Below are 17,709 nucleotides of genomic sequence, written 5' to 3' on the forward strand. Positions count from 1 at the left end.
AGCTCAAACAACACTCAAAAAATACAAACTAAAATAATGAACTGCAGGTGCTGGAAATCTGAAACAAAATCCGAAATTGCTGGAGAAACTAAGCAGATCTGGCAGCAGAGTTAATGTTTTGAGTCCAGTGACCCTCCTTCAAAAACACTTAAAAAAGCTCAATACAATCCAGGACAAAGCAGCCTGCTCAATTGGCACCCCACCAGATACCTTCAACTTTCATTCCCTCCATTACTAACACACTGCTCATACCATCTAAAAGATCCACTACACCATCTTACCAAGGCTTCTTCAGCACTATCTCCCAAAGCTGTGACCTCTACCACCCAGAACGATAAAGATAGCAGACATTGGAAATGCCCCAGTCCTGTGCTTCAATAAAACAAACCAGAAAATGCTGACAGGTCAGCAGCTCAAACGACAACTGTCAGGAATGAAACAAGGCTGTGTCAAATTTGAAACTCTGTCTTCCTCTGCACAGAAGCTGTCTGACCTGCTGAATATTTCTACCATCTTCTGCTTATATTTCAGATTTCCATCAGTGTGGCATACCTCTGTCACCTAGGCATTTTCTAATATGGCTTTCCCAAAATTCCAAACACACAATCTGGTCATGTCAACAGTCTCACTGCTCAGGAAAGGATTCATTTTTATTTTAATAGCCTGAAATTGATAATTGCTTCATGCAACTGCCAAATAATTGGTGATAACAATTATATCATGTGACAATGATGTAACAGCCTGAGGTAAGTGTTGAGCTATACTGAGATCCACCCAATGTGGTGATGTCACACAATATTTTCCAGCTAGTATTGCTCAAATTCCAGTGGAAAGAGACATGATACATAAATGGCTCTCAATAATTGTAATTAAGCCTAATCAGCTGATGTTAATTGTACCTATTGCTAACATATAAAAACAATCTTGTTGTGTGAGATGATTGCCTCTTCTTATTAAGTCTTTACAGTGATCTATCCCCTACCACTGGTAATAGACAGGCCTTTACACTCACCATTGAAAGGAGGATTCGGTGTCCACTGACACTATAGAAGCCTTTATAGACCAGTGAACACTGCAGGGGCTGGCGTGAGTCCTCACCTCAGACAATGTTATTTTAATTGAATAAGCTTCCACTTGAATTCTCCAAGTTTCCAATAAACATTTGATTTTATTTCTATTACAGAGACTCACTAGGGGCTGTTTAAACTCTTAAATTTTGTTATTTTTAAGAGAGTAGAAAGGAGGATAGGCAAGGGAGAACTACCCAAACCACCAGTGACTGGCATCCAGAAGATACAATATGCTGCCAATGTTGGTATCTGAGAATATAACAAAAGACACATGCACAGAGAATGTGAATGGATTAAGCAGTAGACAAATAGTCCTCAATGTGTCACTGAAGAATGATAATATGAAAAATGATTTTATTAAAATCCCAGTGTTTCTGGAATTCTAAAGGCCTGTTGACGTTAAAATTTGAAATGTTAATGAAAAAAAGCCAAACTTTAATGCAGAACAATAAAATTTTTCTTCCTCCTTGATTCTAATGTACCTTACAAAGGCCTTTGCACATATTACTCTGCAATATTCATGATTTTATTCTGAGATTTTTGCTTCGCTGAAGGGGAATTTTTCTTAATTCAGTCTTGAGATGAAGGTGTTGCTGGCTAGGCCAGCATTTATGATCCATCCTTAATTGTCCAGAGTGCAGTTAAGAGTCAATCACATTGCTGTGGATCTGGAATCTCATGTAGACCAGAGCAGATAAAGGATGGCAGTTTCGTTCCCTAAAGGGAATTAGTGAACCAAATTGGTTTTCCCAAAAAGAAACAATGGATTTATGGTAATGAGACTGATAATTCCAGATTTTTATTAAATTCAAATCCCACCATGGCGGATGGTGGAATTTGAATACCATATAACATTATAAACACCCTATAACATTACCTGGGTCTCTGGATTAATAGTCTCGTGATAATATCACTAGGCCATCATCTTGCCATACTTAAATCTTGGTTCCCTCTCTCAGAAATATCTGTGGTAATTCTACATGACCCATTATGGTGCATTAATAGCAACATTGCCATGGGTTTGAGAAGTGCGTTTCCAAGGAAACTCAGTAGTGTCTTTGTGAAACACCAAAATGAATGTACCAATTGGATGGCAGCTTAATGCTAAATTGCACTTCCTTATATTTGGCTGGGAACCAGGAGTGATGTGCAATATATTTACAAGCAGTTATGCTGCAGCAGGCATCAGGCACCTAAAAATAGACCACTGAGTAAAAAAGGCATCACGCTGTGACTGTGGCAACAATTTCCAAATTACTTTAAATATGACTGCTTTATTTCCTCATGATATACTCAAGATCTGCATCATTTCAATAGACTGATGATTTTGAGAGATTAAAATTATATGTGGCAATTTGCTTTTGCTGTTGATATTGCTCATATTGTTTTTCATTTCCTGACTTTTGTCATGACACTTTTTTGTCGATGAAAGGCAAAGCATTTCAGAATTACTTCCACCTGAATATCTTCTGTCTACCAGAAGCATGAAAACCTTCCTCACTATCCTGGTATCTTTAACAAACTTGTGCTTTAAAAATAAATCAAACCCCAAACACAGCTTGCATTTTTTGTTGGCCTGTGATTCCTATAAACATTTGCTTTTTACTCAAGACTGAAATCCGTTTGCGTGAATTTGGAGCAGGAGGAGACCATTTGGCCCCTTAAGCCTGCTCTGCCATTTAACAAGATCGTGGCTGATCTGATTTCCTGAACACCACATTTCCAAGTACCATAATCCACTGACTCTCTTGTTAGTCCAGAATCTAATAACTTGGTGCTTAAGAGTATTCAATGAACTCATCTTCACCGTGTCTCCACTTGGCCAATTGTCAATTTTGGGGAATTGCATGTAAGGTTTCTCTGATGAGCTGGAGTGAATTATCTCACATTGCTCTCCTTACTATGTACGCGCCACACCTTCATGGCAACGCACTCATACTATCTTGGGCTCACTAGCAGTGGAAGTACTTGCTACTGCTGGGACCTATCCAATTCCCACCCCTAGTGCCATATCTAAACCCAGCCTGTGCAACAGAAAATATTCCACCAATAACGTGGAGAGAGAAGAGACATTTAGTGGGTGAGAGAGAAGAGACATTTGCCACCTCAGCCCCTGTGAAGAGAGAATATTTGCCTTAATGGGAAAAGATGTTCCAGTACCCCAATTGAAGACAGTCATTGTTGACTTAACTAATGTCTATTTTTCTTAGACCTTGAGATTTCTCCATTTATTTTGAAGAAGATGCAGTGTGCTTATGTTGTAAATTGCTGGCACCCACTGCAGCAAGTGTGAGGCTGATGTAGCATGGTGCTATACTGCAACATAACTGTTCCCTTTAGTAATCGCTGCTGACAAACATGACAAATTGCCTGGTTTTGTGTTTGTGCTAAAACACAAAGCAAGACAAGACAGAAATATTGTGTGCCTATGAGTTCTGATTGAGGCAGCAAAATACTGAAATGCAAGTCAAAGCAAGACTTAGCAGAGATATTGTGAGCATCCAAATTGGCGCAACATGATTCAGCAAAAAGAGAACAAGTTCAGAGCCTGAGTTGCACCTTTGTCCAATCCAGGAGATAGATGCTTGTCCCTGCATGCAAAGTAGCCGGGCAGCATTATAACACAAGGTGTTAGTGCACGTCTAAGTGTAACACTGAAGTGGAAATTGGTATTCTAACTGAGTTGGAGTTGTGCTACAATGTTGTGGTGAGAGGCTGGTTAGAATTCGATATCAACCTCTGTGGACAGTGGAGTGGGGTGGAAGGGAGTTGCAGGCAGTCACTAAGTATGGATTCACTAAGGGAATTCTGGCCAGTGGAGATCTGGAGCAGCAGATGGTAAGCTGGAACTATATAAAAACAATGACTGCAAATGCTGGAAACCAGATTCTGGATAGTGGTGCTGGAAGAGCACAGCAGTTCAGGCAGCATCCGAGCAGCAGCGAAATCGATGTTTCGGGCAAAAACCCTTCATCAGGAATAAAGGCAGAGAGCCTGAAGTGTGGAGAGATAATCTAGAGGAGGGTGGGGGTGGGAAGAAAGTAGCATAGAGTATAATAGGTGAGTGGCAGAGGGGATGAAGGTGATAGGTCGGGGGGGGGGAGGGTGGAGTGAATAGGTGGAAAAGAAGATAGGCAGGTAGGACAGGTCATGGGGACAGTGCTGAGCTGGAAGTTTGGAACTAGGGTGAGGTGGGGGAAGAGGGAATAAGGAAACTGTTGAAGTCCACATTGATGCCCTAGGGTTGAAGTGTTCCGAGGTGGAAGATGAGGTGTTCTTCCTCCAGGCGTCTGGTGGTGAGGGAGCAGTGGTGAAGGAGGCCCAGGACCTCCATGTACCTTGGCAGAGTGGGAGGGGGAGTTGAATATCTTCTCTAACTTTCATGTTGGCTACTGTCACCATCTAGTTTCTCCCTACTGTGTGGGAGAATAGCAAACTACATCTAATTGAGGTGAGATTAGTACTATGGAGTTGTTATTGAATGCAAACAGCACCCTTTGCCACTTGCTAGTGAGATTCTCACTGTTTAAATCATTGCTGGAAAACAGGACATTTTTATCTCAATGTCGAGAATCTCACTTGCCCAGTTTCTCCTTATTTTTCCAGCTGACTCATTATTGCCCTGTACTCACCCTGTCAAGACAACTCACAATCTTCTATGTATTAATAATATCACCTCTCATTGTTTTACGTTCCAATGGAAAGCTTGTCCCCCATCCCAGATATCAGTCAAGTGAGCTTTCACTGAGCTGCCTCAAATGCACTCACATTTTTTTCTCAAATGAGCAGACCAAAAGTATAGACATTAATCTAGATGTGGTTTCACTAATGCTCTACAAGTTAAACCAACCACCCCACTTATTAAACAAGAAGATTCTATTTGCCTTTTATTTATTTAACATAATAACTTGTGTAATTCAGGACATGCAGGTTCCTGTGTTGCAGATTGCTGCAATGCAGCGCCATTTGCCAAGGACAAGACTAAGATACAGGCCACTAGACTGGATGGGATTGAGGTTCACAAGGTGAAGGTGTTAGCATTTCTGGAAAGTGCGGAAAAATAGATAGGTCCCTGGGCCGGATGGGATTTATCCTAGAATTCTCTGGGAAGCCAAGACCTTTGGCTTTGATCTTCATGTCATCATTGTCTACAGGAATAGTGTCAGAAGACTGGGAGCAGAGCAATGTTGTTTTCTTGTTCAAGAAGGGGAGTAGAGACCTGGTATGTTTAGACCAGTAAGCCTTACTTCAGCTGTGGGTAAAGTGTTGAGAAGGATATAAGAAATAGGATTTATAATGATTTAGAAAGGAATAAGTCGATTAGAGATAGTCAACACGGTTTTGTGAAGGGTAGGTTGTGCCTCACAAAACTTATTGAGTTCTTTGAGAAGGTGGCCTAACAGGTGGATGAGGATAAAGTGGTTGATGTGATGAATATAGATTTCAGTAAGGCGTTTGATCAGGTTCCCCTATTGCAAAAAAAAATGGAGGCATGGGATTGAGGTGATTTAGTGGTTTGAATCAGAACTTGGCTAGCTGAAAGAAGACAGAGCGTGGTGGTTGATGAGAAATGTTCTTCCTGGAGTTCAGTTACTAGTGGGGTTTCCTTTGGGGCCACTGCTGTTTGTCATTTTTATAAATGACCTGGTTGAGAGTGTAGAAGAAACGGTTATTAAATTTGCGGATGGCACGAAGGTTGGTGGAATTGTGGATAGTACAGAAGGATGTTGAAGTTTACAGAGGAACATAGATAAGCTACAGAGCTGGACTAATGTGGAAAAGTGTGAGGTGATTCACTTTGGAAGGAGCAACAAGAATGCAGAGTACTGGGCTAATAGTGATTCTTGGTAGTATAGATGAGCAAAGAGATCTCGGTGTCTAGGTCCATAGATCCTTGAAAGTTGTCACCTAGGTTGATAGGATTGTTAAGACGACATATGGTGTGTTAGCTTTTATTGGTAGAGGGATGAGTTTTGGAGCCATGATGTCATGTTGCAGCTGTACAAAACTCTGGTGCGGCTGCACTTGGAGTGTTGCGTAAAGTTCTGGTCACCACATTATAGGAAGGATGTAGAAGCTTTGGAAAGGGTTTAGAGGAGATTTACGATGATGTTGCCTGGTATGGAGGGAAGGTTTTACGAGGATAGGCTGAGGGACTTGAGGCTGTTTTTATTGGAAAGAAGAAGGTTGAGAGGTAACTTAATTGAGATATATAAGATAATCAGAAGGTTAGATAGGGATAGACAGTGAGATCCTTTTTCCTTGGATAGCAAGGGGGCATGGCTTTAAATTGAAGGGTGATAGATATAGGACAGATGTCAGAGGTAGTTTCTTGACTCAGAACATGTTGGGCTGAAGGGCCTGTTTCCATACTGTAAGTAATCTAATCTAATCTAAAACCTGAGAACGCACTAAATAAATTAATAACTTGGATCAGGCGAGGCACAGATATCAAAGGATTACTAAGAAAAAGGAGAACATCATCTGCATAAAGGGTAATTTTATGTTCACCCGTACCAACCCTCGGAACCATTATATTAGAATTAGCCTGTATAGCTTCCGCTAGTGGCTCAATTGTTAGCGTGAATAGCAACGGTGAGAGAGGACATCCCTGACGACAGCCCCTACCCACACTGAAGCTATCCAAGCTAAGCCATTGGTGATCACGGCTGCTTTGGGGTCATAATACAGTTTTGAGACCCACTTAGTGAATACCTTTCTGACACCAAACTTTTCCAGTGTGTAAAACAGGTATGACCATTCAACCCGGTCAAATGCCTTCTCTGCATCCAACGAGACTACTATTCCCGGTATTCTTTCCTGATGACAGATTTGAATCACATTCAAAACCCTTCTAATATTATTAGATGATCTACGGCCCTTGATAAACCCTGTCTGGCAAATATGAGAGATATCTCTCAACAAAGGGGGGAGGCAACCCTGACCATATGAGTAATTATACATGTCTATAAGTGGACCAGCCAGTACTCCTGTAAACTCTTTGTAGAATTCAACCTGGAATCCACCTGGGCCAGGTGCTTTACCGCAGAGAAGCTGCTTGATTGCATCAAGTACTTCCTGGGTTGTCAGGGGAGCATTCAGGATTGACACCTGTTCCAGGGTTAAGTATGGAAAGGCCAGGTTTTTAAAAAAGGACTCCACCTTAGTTCTGTTTTCACAATCCTACGATTTATACAAATCAAAGTAAACTCGCTGAAGATTGCGTTGATCCTTTTATGATCATGAGTCAAAGTATCAGCACTTTCCCTAATGGACGCAATAGCTTGAGGGGCCTTTTGTTTCCTTGCAAGATACGCTAGGTATCTACCATGCTTATTGCCATATTCATATAATCTTTGCTTTACAAATAATATTTCCCTTTTTGCCGTTTGGGTAAGCACGGTATTCAGGACTGTCCTAAGGGCCATAATCCTTTGTAATTTAGCAACAGAGGGCCTATCAACATACGCTGTCTCAGCTGCCTTCAAGTGAGCCTTGAGTAGACGCTGCTGTTCTCCCTTTTGTTTTTTCTGGGTCGCCGAGTATGAAGTGATCAGACCCTGTGCATAGGCCTTAATGGTCACCCACATCACCGATGGGCTACTGGCCATACCTGAGTTAATTTCCAAAAAGGTTTTGAATTCTTGAGAAAAATATTTTATGAATTTACTATCCTACATTAAGAAAGAATCCATACGCCAGGTCGGGAGGTCGCTTCATTGTCCCTAGTCTTGATTTCCATATACACTGCAACATGGTCAGAGATTATTATATTACCAATTTTGCAGGATAGTATGGAATTCAGAAAAGTAGATGAAGCAAAGAACATATTAATTCTAGTGTGACACTTATGTGGATTAGAATAAAAAGAAAAATCTCTGCCTTGCGGGTGAAGGCACCTCCACACATCTACTAATCCTAGCTCCTTATTCAAATCCGCCAATTGTCTGGATCGAAGAGATATACCTGCATTACTCCTGGGTATCCTGTCTACCTCCGGGTCCATAATACAATAAAAATCTCCTCCTATAATTGTGCGACGAGCCCCGAAAGCCATCAGTTTGGAGAATGCTTCCATCATTAATTTGAAAGAGTGTGCCAGAGGACAATAAAGATTCAAAATCCCATACTCCTCTCCATTTATAAGGGCTTTGGGGATCAGTATATACCATCCAGATTCATCCTTTATCTGACTTAAGATTTTGAAAGGAAGGTTCTTCCGAATGAGAATGACTACTCCCCTACTTTTTGGACTAAAAGATGAAAAGAAGGTCTGATCAAATCCTCCCTGTTGTAATTTCAAGTACTCTTTACCAGTAAATGTGTCTCCTGGAAGAGAGCTATATCAATCCTTTCTTTTTTGAGGTTTGATAGTATTTTCTTTCTTTTGATTGATGAATTGCTCCCCTTGACATTCCAGGTGCACCACTTAATCGAATGACTAACCATGATCGTCCTTGCAAGTTCGAGACCACCTGGGAGGAGGAACCCCACCCAAAATACCCTGAGCATAGACCGTAGAAAATTCACAAAAATAGAAGTTCTTTAATGCACTCACACCAACATCGTAAAAAAACTATTTCTAAATAAGAAAAATATAAAACACATTTAAAAGGAGATTTTCCCCCTTGCTCCCAGAGGGCATCACTTCCTGTCAGTAAACCCATCGTATCCTCTCCCAACCAGCGCCCCACCCTCAACTCAGGCACCACGTAGTAAAATAAAGAAATTCAAGTGTACTATAAAGTTAAAGTTGAAAGTGAGTTCCCCACCTCCCTCCCACCCACACCAACACCTAGATACATGTAGTAAAGATAATACCAAATATAAGCATATAAAACTATAAAGTTACAATCTCTGCAGGTAATAACTAAGTATAATAACAGAAAAAGAAAACCCTGCTTTGAGAAAGAAATGAGGTAGGACAAAACAAATGCTCTCCCCCGCATGAATCAATGAAACTGCCCGGCCTATATAAATGAAAAGGAAATCGCTTACTGGAGAACAAATAAGCCCCCCTGTCTACTTCCCAGAGACGATTTTAAACAATAAAAGAAATAAGAAGAAAAAAATGGGTAGACCAGGGGAGGGGGAGCAAAACAGCATCATTAACCACATGGATGAATTCTTATAGTCTATTTAAGAGAATCCAAAAATTCTTTGGCTTTCTCCAGCGATCCAAAGTTATAGACGGATCCTTTGTGACTAAAACACAGCGTCGCTGGGTACCGCAAGGAATACTGGATGTTTGAGTCCCTTAGAAGCTTCTTCGTTTCATCAAACGCCCTCCTCTTGTGGACCAAAGCTGGGGAGAGATCCTGGAACAGCATAATCCTAGATCCTTTATATGTCATGGCCTGGGGATCTTTTCCAAGGGTTTTGGAGGCTTCCAGGAGCATTTGCTTCTCTCTGTAACACTGAAGCCGGAACAGGATTGGGCGGGGGTGCTGGTCCGACCCAGGCCTGTGTATAGCAACCCAGTGGGTCCACTCTACCCATACCTGGCCTGACCCAGACTCCAGCTTCAACATCTGAGGGAGCCACTGCTCCAAAAACACTGCAAGCTGGCCTTCCTCTTCCCATTCGGGCAGGCCCAGCAAACGAATATTTGTTTGGCGACCCCGATTCTCGAGGTGTTCTTCTAAGGCCTGGACTCATTGTTCGAGAGTCCGGACCCAGCCCACGGCCGACCCTGCAGCAGCTTCCAAGATCGCGGACTTTAGCTCTGCTCCTCCAACGTGATGTTCGAGCTTTTCGATATCTCGGTCATGCTTTTGCAGCATGACCGAAAGTGATTTCCACCTGGACCTAGATTCCTCTATGAAAATGGTGATCTTCTCCTGCAGCCACCGTAGGTAAGTCCCCCGAGGCAGCCGTGGACGTCTCTACTGTTGCTGGAGGGGAGGGGATGGGAGAGGGGCTCCTGCCTGCTGCAAGCTGCGGGTATTCTTTCCTTTAGTCATTTTAGCACTGCACCAAACTACTCAAGCTTGATGCAGAATGACCAAATGAATTAGGTAAAGGTTATTTTGAATGGTTTGGAAGGTGTGGTGGAGGCGGGTAGCCCACTTTGCCTGAGTTTTGGGTGGAGTACTACAGGCTCAGACTTGCTGGATCACCGCCATCTTGGATCTTCTCCTGATTTTTTTGTTAATGCAGTTCTGGTTTGAATGCCAGGCCTCTAGGATTTCGTGTGCGTGTCTTTGTTTAGCCTGTCCCAGATGGATGTATTGTCCCAGTCAAACTGGTGTCCTTCTTGGTCTGTGTATATGAATACAAGTGATAGTTGGTCATGTAGTTGAGTATCTCATCTGTGTGTGTCTCTTTCCTGTAGACACTGGTCTGCAGCTCTCCATTGGCTGTTCATTCTACTGTGACATCTGGGAAGGGGAGTCTGTTGTTGCTCTTTTCCTCTATGGTGAACTTTATAACGGTAAGGATGTTGTTTATGTGTACAATGGAGAGCTACAGACCAGCGTCTACAGAAAAGTCACACACACTGACCAGATACTCAACTACAAGAGCAATCATCCCAATACCCTCAAACGGAGCTGCATCAGGACATTATTAAGTGAGCTACAACACACTGCAGCACCCAGAAACTACAAGAAGCTGACGATAAACACCTATACAAATATTCAAGAACAACGGGTACCCGATAAGCACTTCAGATACATCAATTCCTACACAACAAACCTAAACAAGATGACACAACAAGCCCAGAGACCTTAGCCACACTACCATACATTAACGACATCCCAGAGATGATGGCCAGGCTACTCCAGCCCCTTGGCATCATGGTAGCCCACAAACCACCGTTGCCTTGCAGCGCCAGGGACCCGGGTTCAATACTAGCCTCGGGCAACTGTCTCCGTGGATTTTGGATATTCTCCCTGTGTCTGCGTGGATTTCCTCCGGGCGCTCTAGTTTCCTCCCACAGTCCAAAGTTGTGTGTGTCAGGTGAATTGGCCTTGCTAAATTGCCCATAGTGATAGGTGCATTAGTAGGGAGTAGACAAGTGGGTCTGGATGGGCTACTCTTTGGATGGTCGGTGTGGACTTGTTGGGCCAAAGGGCCTGTTACCGCACAGTAGGGAATCTAATCTAATCTAATGTCTTTTAGTGGCTAGTTGGTGGTCATGTATCCTGGTGGCTAGTTTCCTGCCTGTCTGTCCAATGTAATGTTTGTTGCAGTCCCTGCAGGTATTTTGTATATGATGTTCGTTCTGCTGGTTGTTGATAAGGGGTGCATTAAAATCATCAGGAGCTGTTTCAGTGTGTTGGTGGGTTAGTAGGCTACCACGATGCCAAGAGGCTGGAGTAGTCTGGTCATCATCTCTGAGATGTCTTTAATGTACGGTAGCGTGGCCAGGGTCTCTGGGCGTGTTGTGTCTTCTTGTTTGTTGTGTAGGAATCGATGTATCTGAAGTGCTTATCGGGTACCCGTTGTTCTTGAATACTTTGTATAGGTGTTTATCCTCAGTGTCTCATAGTTCCTGGCTGCTGCAGTGTTTTGTGGCTTGTTTAATAATGTCCTGATTCAGCTCTCCATTGTACACATAAACAACATCCTTACCGGTATAAAGTTCACCAAAGAGGAAGAGAGCAACAATAGACTCCCCTTCCTAGAATATCAACCTCTGAGAACCGGAAGTGATATCACCCACCACAACAGACCAAGAACACAAATAATAAGTGGGACAGAACACCAGCTCTTCATCTGAGGCTTACTGATGATGTTACCGAGCATTGTGACAAAACGCCTGAGAACAAATCTTCCAGCTCAGCGAACTTACAACCAGATTACATCACATTTTTCGAAGTGCTCTGCAATAACCTCAAAAACAGACTCTAAAATGCTACCTCTGACTGATAATAGGCTGGCTGGCCTGTTGGTTCCTACTTTCTGTCTCCTTTCTTTCTTAAATAGAGGAATCACTTTTGTTTTTTTTAAGCTGATGAGATCTAGCCAAAAGCGAGAGAGTTTTGGAAAGTTAAAGCTAATGCATCTACTATCAAGCAGCCACTTCTTTTTACATTCTAAGATGAAGTCCATCAGGGCCAGGAGACTTGATAGATTTTAATTCTAATAATTTTCCTAGGATCTGGTGCTTATTTTTTTAATGCTCCTCGTTGCCTTTCACCTTTTAATTCACAATCATTTCTGGGATATTTGCTTCTTCTACAGAAAAGGCAGCGGGAAAATATCTGCTCAATTTATCTCCCATTTCCTTATGTTCAATCATTAATTCCCCGACTCACTCCCCAGATGACCCTCCAGAAATGTCATTGGACTTGCCCACAGGGAAAACACTGGTGACAATTCTATCTGCAAATCTCAGTTGCCCAGTCCCTGGTCTCGTCTTACTTTTGTAGTTACATTATTCTGATATAAATGCTTGTCAGCTAGCAGTTTTATATTTTACAGTAGACTGGATTTGTATTCCACTGGGAGGAAAAGAAAATGATTTAATGTAACAGAACCTTACTGGAGTGCCCAAGACCTTCCATGTGGCAAGATCACACAGATGTACTTTTTCTCAACAGAGCTACAAACAAAACTGTTACAGCTAATCTAATTGTGGTGCATATGGATAGTAGTCAAAAATGTGGTTAAGTATATTTCCCATTGCAGTGGTTACAAGACTACAAATGTACTCGAGCTTCTCCGAAGTGCAGTTAATGACAAAAAGGAAACTGGCTGCCATTGAATCTTTATGGAAGGAAATTTATAAGGTTTATGCCTAACAGAAAAGAAAGGAAGTTCTTGAATTAAAGAACACTATATTATGTGTCAAGGACAATCCAACATGCATCATAATGGGTAAATTATTTTCCAACTGTCCCTGCTGTTACTTACAGAAATAATTTGTGGTTTAATCAATTTCCAGATTGAGGGATATGATTTACATACTACAATATTTTACATCAATTAAACACAATTCCACTTGCTGGACTTTTTTAAAAAATGAAGTATTGAAGATATACCTGAGCTGCAATTGGAAGAACTTTGCTGGCTAAGCAATGGTGATACATGAGCATAATGCTGTCCTTTAAAAAAAACACTCAAATTAAAAGCTGTAGTGGAACTCTGATTTTAAAAGATGTAATGCTGGAAAGTCAAAAAAGATGCCAGTGAATAGGAAACTAAATAGCAGTTCAACTGTTCACATAGTGGTCTTTCATCAGGTCAAGTGCTTCACCTAAAACAATAATCCACCTTTGTTTCCTTTTCAGATGTTGACAAAGGCACTTTGCAATTTTCATTGCATTCCATTTTCAGAGAATGACAGAGGAAGCCATTTGATACATCATTACAGTGTCAGCTATTTGGAAGAGTTATCCAATTAATCACACTGCACAACACTTGCTCGGTGCTCTGTATTTTTCCCTCCTTCAAGTCCCCACTTCCCTTTTGAAAATGATCATTGTATCTGTTCCCACCTCTCTTCTAAAGAGCACATTTCAGCCCATAACAACTCACTGTGTGATTCCTTTCCTTATTAGCCCCTCCCCCCAAATCTTTTGTAAATTGACTTTAATGAATGCCCTCTCAATGACCTTCTTGCCCTGGAAACAGTACTTATGCATTTAAATCCATTACTTTCATAACTTTGACATCTTTCAGTGGTTAGCACTGCTGCCTCACAGCGCCAGGGACCTGGGTTCAATTCCCGACTCAGGCGACTGACTGTGTGGAGTTTGCACGTTCTCCCCGTGTCTGCGTGGGTTTCCTCCGGGTGCTCCGGTTTCCTCCCACAGTCCAAAGATGTGCGGGTCAGGTGAATTGGCCATGCTAAATTGCCCGTAGTGTTAGGTAAGGGGTATATGTAGGGGTATGGGTGGGTTGTCGCTTCGGCGGGTCGATGTGGACTTGTTGGGCCGAAGGGCCTGTTTCCACACTGTAAGTAATCTAATCTTCTACTCAATCTTCTCTGCACTGAGGAAACAGCTTCTCAAGTCTCTCCATCTGTATGAAACTATATAATGGTGAAAACTTTGCTTCCAGCTAAGAACCGAAAGAAACTGCACTCTTTGAATAGGTGGATTAGATAATAAGGTAAAAACAGTGACTGCAGATGCTGGAAACCAAATTCTGGATTAGTAGTGCTGGAAGAGCACAGCAGTTTAGACAGCATCCAACGAGCAGCGAAATCGATGCTTCGGGCAAAAGCCCTTCAAGAGGAATAAAGGCAGTGAGCCTGAAGTGTAGAGAGATAAGCTAGAGGAGGGTGGGGGTGGGGAGAGAATAGCATTGAGTACAATGAGTGAGTGGGGGATGGGATGAAGGTGATAGATCAGGGAGGAGAGGGTGGAGTGGATAGGTGGAAAAAGAGCTAGGCAGGTCGGACAAGTCCGGACAAGTCATGGGGACAGTGCTGAGCTGGAAGTTTGGAACTAGGGTGAGGTGGGGGAAGGGGAAATGAAGAAACTGTTCAAGTCTACATTGATGCCCTAGGGTTGAAGTGTTCCGAGGCGGAAGATGAGGTGTTCTTCCTCCAGGCGTCTGGTGGTGAGGGAGCGGCGGTGAAGGAGGCCCAGGACCTCCATGACCTTGACAGATTGGGAGGGGGAGTTGAAATGTTGCGCCACGGGGCGGTGTGGCTGATTGGTGTGGGTGTCTCGGAGATGTTCCCTAAAGCACTCTGCTAGGAGGCGCCCAGTCTCCCCAATGTAGAGGAGACCGCATCGGGAGCAACAGATACAATAAATAATATTAGTGGATGTGCAGGTAAAACTTTGATGGATGTGGAAGGCTCCTTTACGACCTTGGATAGACGTGAGGGAGCAGGTGTGGACACAGGTTTTACAGTTCCTGCGGTGGCAGGGGAAAGTGCCAGGATGGGAGGATGGGTTGTTGGGGGGGGGCGGTGGTGGACCTGAACAGGTAGTCACAGAGGGAATGGTCTTTGCGGAAGGCAGAAAGGTGTGGGGAGGGAAATATATCCCTGGTAGTGGGGTCTTTTTGGAGGTGGCGGAAATGTCGGCAGATGATTTGGTTTGTGCATAGGTTTTTAGGGTGGAAGGTGAGCACCAGGGGCATTCTGTCCTTGTTACGGTTGGAGGGGTGAGGTCTGAGGGCAGAGGTGCGGGATGTGGACGAGATGCATTGGAGGACATCTTTAACCACGTGGGAAGGGAAATTGCTGTCTCTAAAGAAGAAGGCCATCTGGTGTGTTCTATGGTGGAACTGGTCCTCCTGGGAGCAGATATGGTGGAGGCAGAGAAATTGGGAATACGAGATGGCATTTTTGCAAGAGATAGGGTGGGAAGACTTGTAATCTAGGTAGCTGTGGGAGCAGTGTCAAGTCGGTCATCAGTAATGGAGATGGAGAGGTCCAGGAAGGGGATGGAGGTGTCAGAGATGGTCCAGGTAAATTTAAGGTCAGGGTGGAATGTGTTAGTGAAGTTGATGAATTGCTCAACCTCCTCGCGGGAGCACGAGGAAGTCACTAATAGTCAAAGCAAAAATTCAACACAGAAGACACAGCCTATCGGTTTGAAGGTGTCACACACTCTGTTAGTTGTTTGTAGAGGCTACTAGAAGAAACTTTTTAGTTCAAGTTTGAAAAGATCGATGTTTCCATCTTACCCATTAACACAATCTGAAGAGCGATAGTACTGTATGGTACTGAACAGAATTTAGTAAGTCTATTCAAACTATGCACAAATGAGTCTACTTTAAAAAAATTGAAACTCTGGAGAAAATATAAAGATTTAGAAGGCTGCCAGATGAGAGATAATACTAATTTTGAAAGATGTATCATATTGAACCGAATTCTGTAGAAAAGATAAGTTTGGAGGGTGACTTTATGTGATCCTTCAAAGGTATTGGATAGGATAGATGTAGTCATTGAGGCTAGCCCGTGTTCTAGATAACTTTGAATTCTTAAAGATGGCTTTTCCTCTCTCTTGTCAGCCAAGATTCAAGTTCCTTTATGCACCAGTTTCATTCAGGCATACAGGAGAGAGAAAATGATTCCGTCAAACTGATTATAATGTTCCTAATTCAATTCCAAGCAAATGCTTTACATTTCATGAACATTGATCACATGACCAACAGGTTTGCTTTGATAGCTGTCCAATTGAGACCCTTCATGCACTGTTCATTTAATAAACATGTGATCACTGGCCAATCACATTGACGTTCATTACACTGACCAGTTGCAGCTACATGCACCGTAGAAATTTACTGTCATTTCTTATTCCACATAAGTACTAGCTACATTTTCATCGTATCTCTTAACCCTGTTTGTGCCAGGCAGTCAATTATAACATAATGTCTTCACTGGTTTTGGCTGCTTGCATATGAACCTTGCTGTATTTCCCTTGTCACAGCCCACCCCTTGTGAAGGGAATTGGCCTGAAAGATTGGAGTCTGAACTGTTTCCTGGAATCTTGTCTATGAGGGCCTGGCAACTGTGCCACAAGAGGTTTAATGACCAAAGCACTTGTTAAAATTATCTCACCACTCAAATAACAGACAACCAATCTCTCATATCCATCATTTGCTCAGCAGCATTCAGTGGAACACATTGCTCCAAGTGCCTCATCTCCCATTGATCTCAGCCTCATACTCACTTCTTACTGCTCCCTCAACATCCAGAAACCCACACAATAAATGACACTTGACCCTTCTGTTGCACAAGAGGGTGGTGTATATTTGGAGAATGATCAAGAAGACTGGCATAAGACAGCCACTGCTTCATGGGCAGAGTACTATTGAAGAGATGGTGCTGAGAACCATACTGCCAGCCACAATAACATTCATGACATTGAGCATTCCCAAGGCTATTGAAGATCACAGCAAGATTCAGCCTACTGTCCCTCTTAACCTTATCCTCAGCTTTGTTCCTGAGATGTGTCATAAACCGGAAGTATAGAAAATATGACCACGGACCTCCTTTTAATCCTATTTGTTATGCTTTCAGTATCCTAAAAACTACCAACTGATCAGCTGCAATGCATTAGAAAGAAGAGAAAGAACAACCCTCACCACGAATGAAGAGTCCAGTTCCTATGTGGCACAGGGCATTGTGCAGAGCTAGAGTCTATCTTTATCTCTGTTGGGATTCTCAACTCCATGGCAGCAGCACTTGCAGTTCCAACAGTAATGGAGTATCTGGAGGCTCAATGACCAGTTTCCATGTTAGACAGAAAGCAACTACCCCCTTAGTGCAGCAATAGAATTCAACATATGCTAGCCTCTAAAAACTCACATGGGACATCTCAATGCATCGATGGAAGCTCTGAGATCCATTCTTGTTATTTTGCAGACTCAGACCACAGCGAACATCGTTGCAGAACTCATGTTCAAAGGAACATGCAGGCCCTCAGGGCAGCTCAGCAATGTGTTTGACATAAGATAAATGGGATTGCTGAGGTACCACACAATGGGAGGGATGATGGTTCCCTCAAGCACAGAGAAGTAGCCCTCCTGCAAGGCAACAGCATTTGTGCTCCAACTGCTGTTACTCTGCATTCATCATTGCTGTTGACTCTTAGTCAATCTGTGGCCACCGATTGTTAGGCTCTCAAGGCCCTTAACTGTTTTAGTTCATTCTACATGGTCTTCCTCAGTTTCCCAAGAATGAAAATTGATGCATTCCAACTGCCATGATCTATTCTTTGCAGGAGTA

The sequence above is a fragment of the Hemiscyllium ocellatum genome, chromosome 12 (assembly GCF_020745735.1).
Source record: "Hemiscyllium ocellatum isolate sHemOce1 chromosome 12, sHemOce1.pat.X.cur, whole genome shotgun sequence".
NCBI lineage: Eukaryota > Metazoa > Chordata > Chondrichthyes > Orectolobiformes > Hemiscylliidae > Hemiscyllium > Hemiscyllium ocellatum.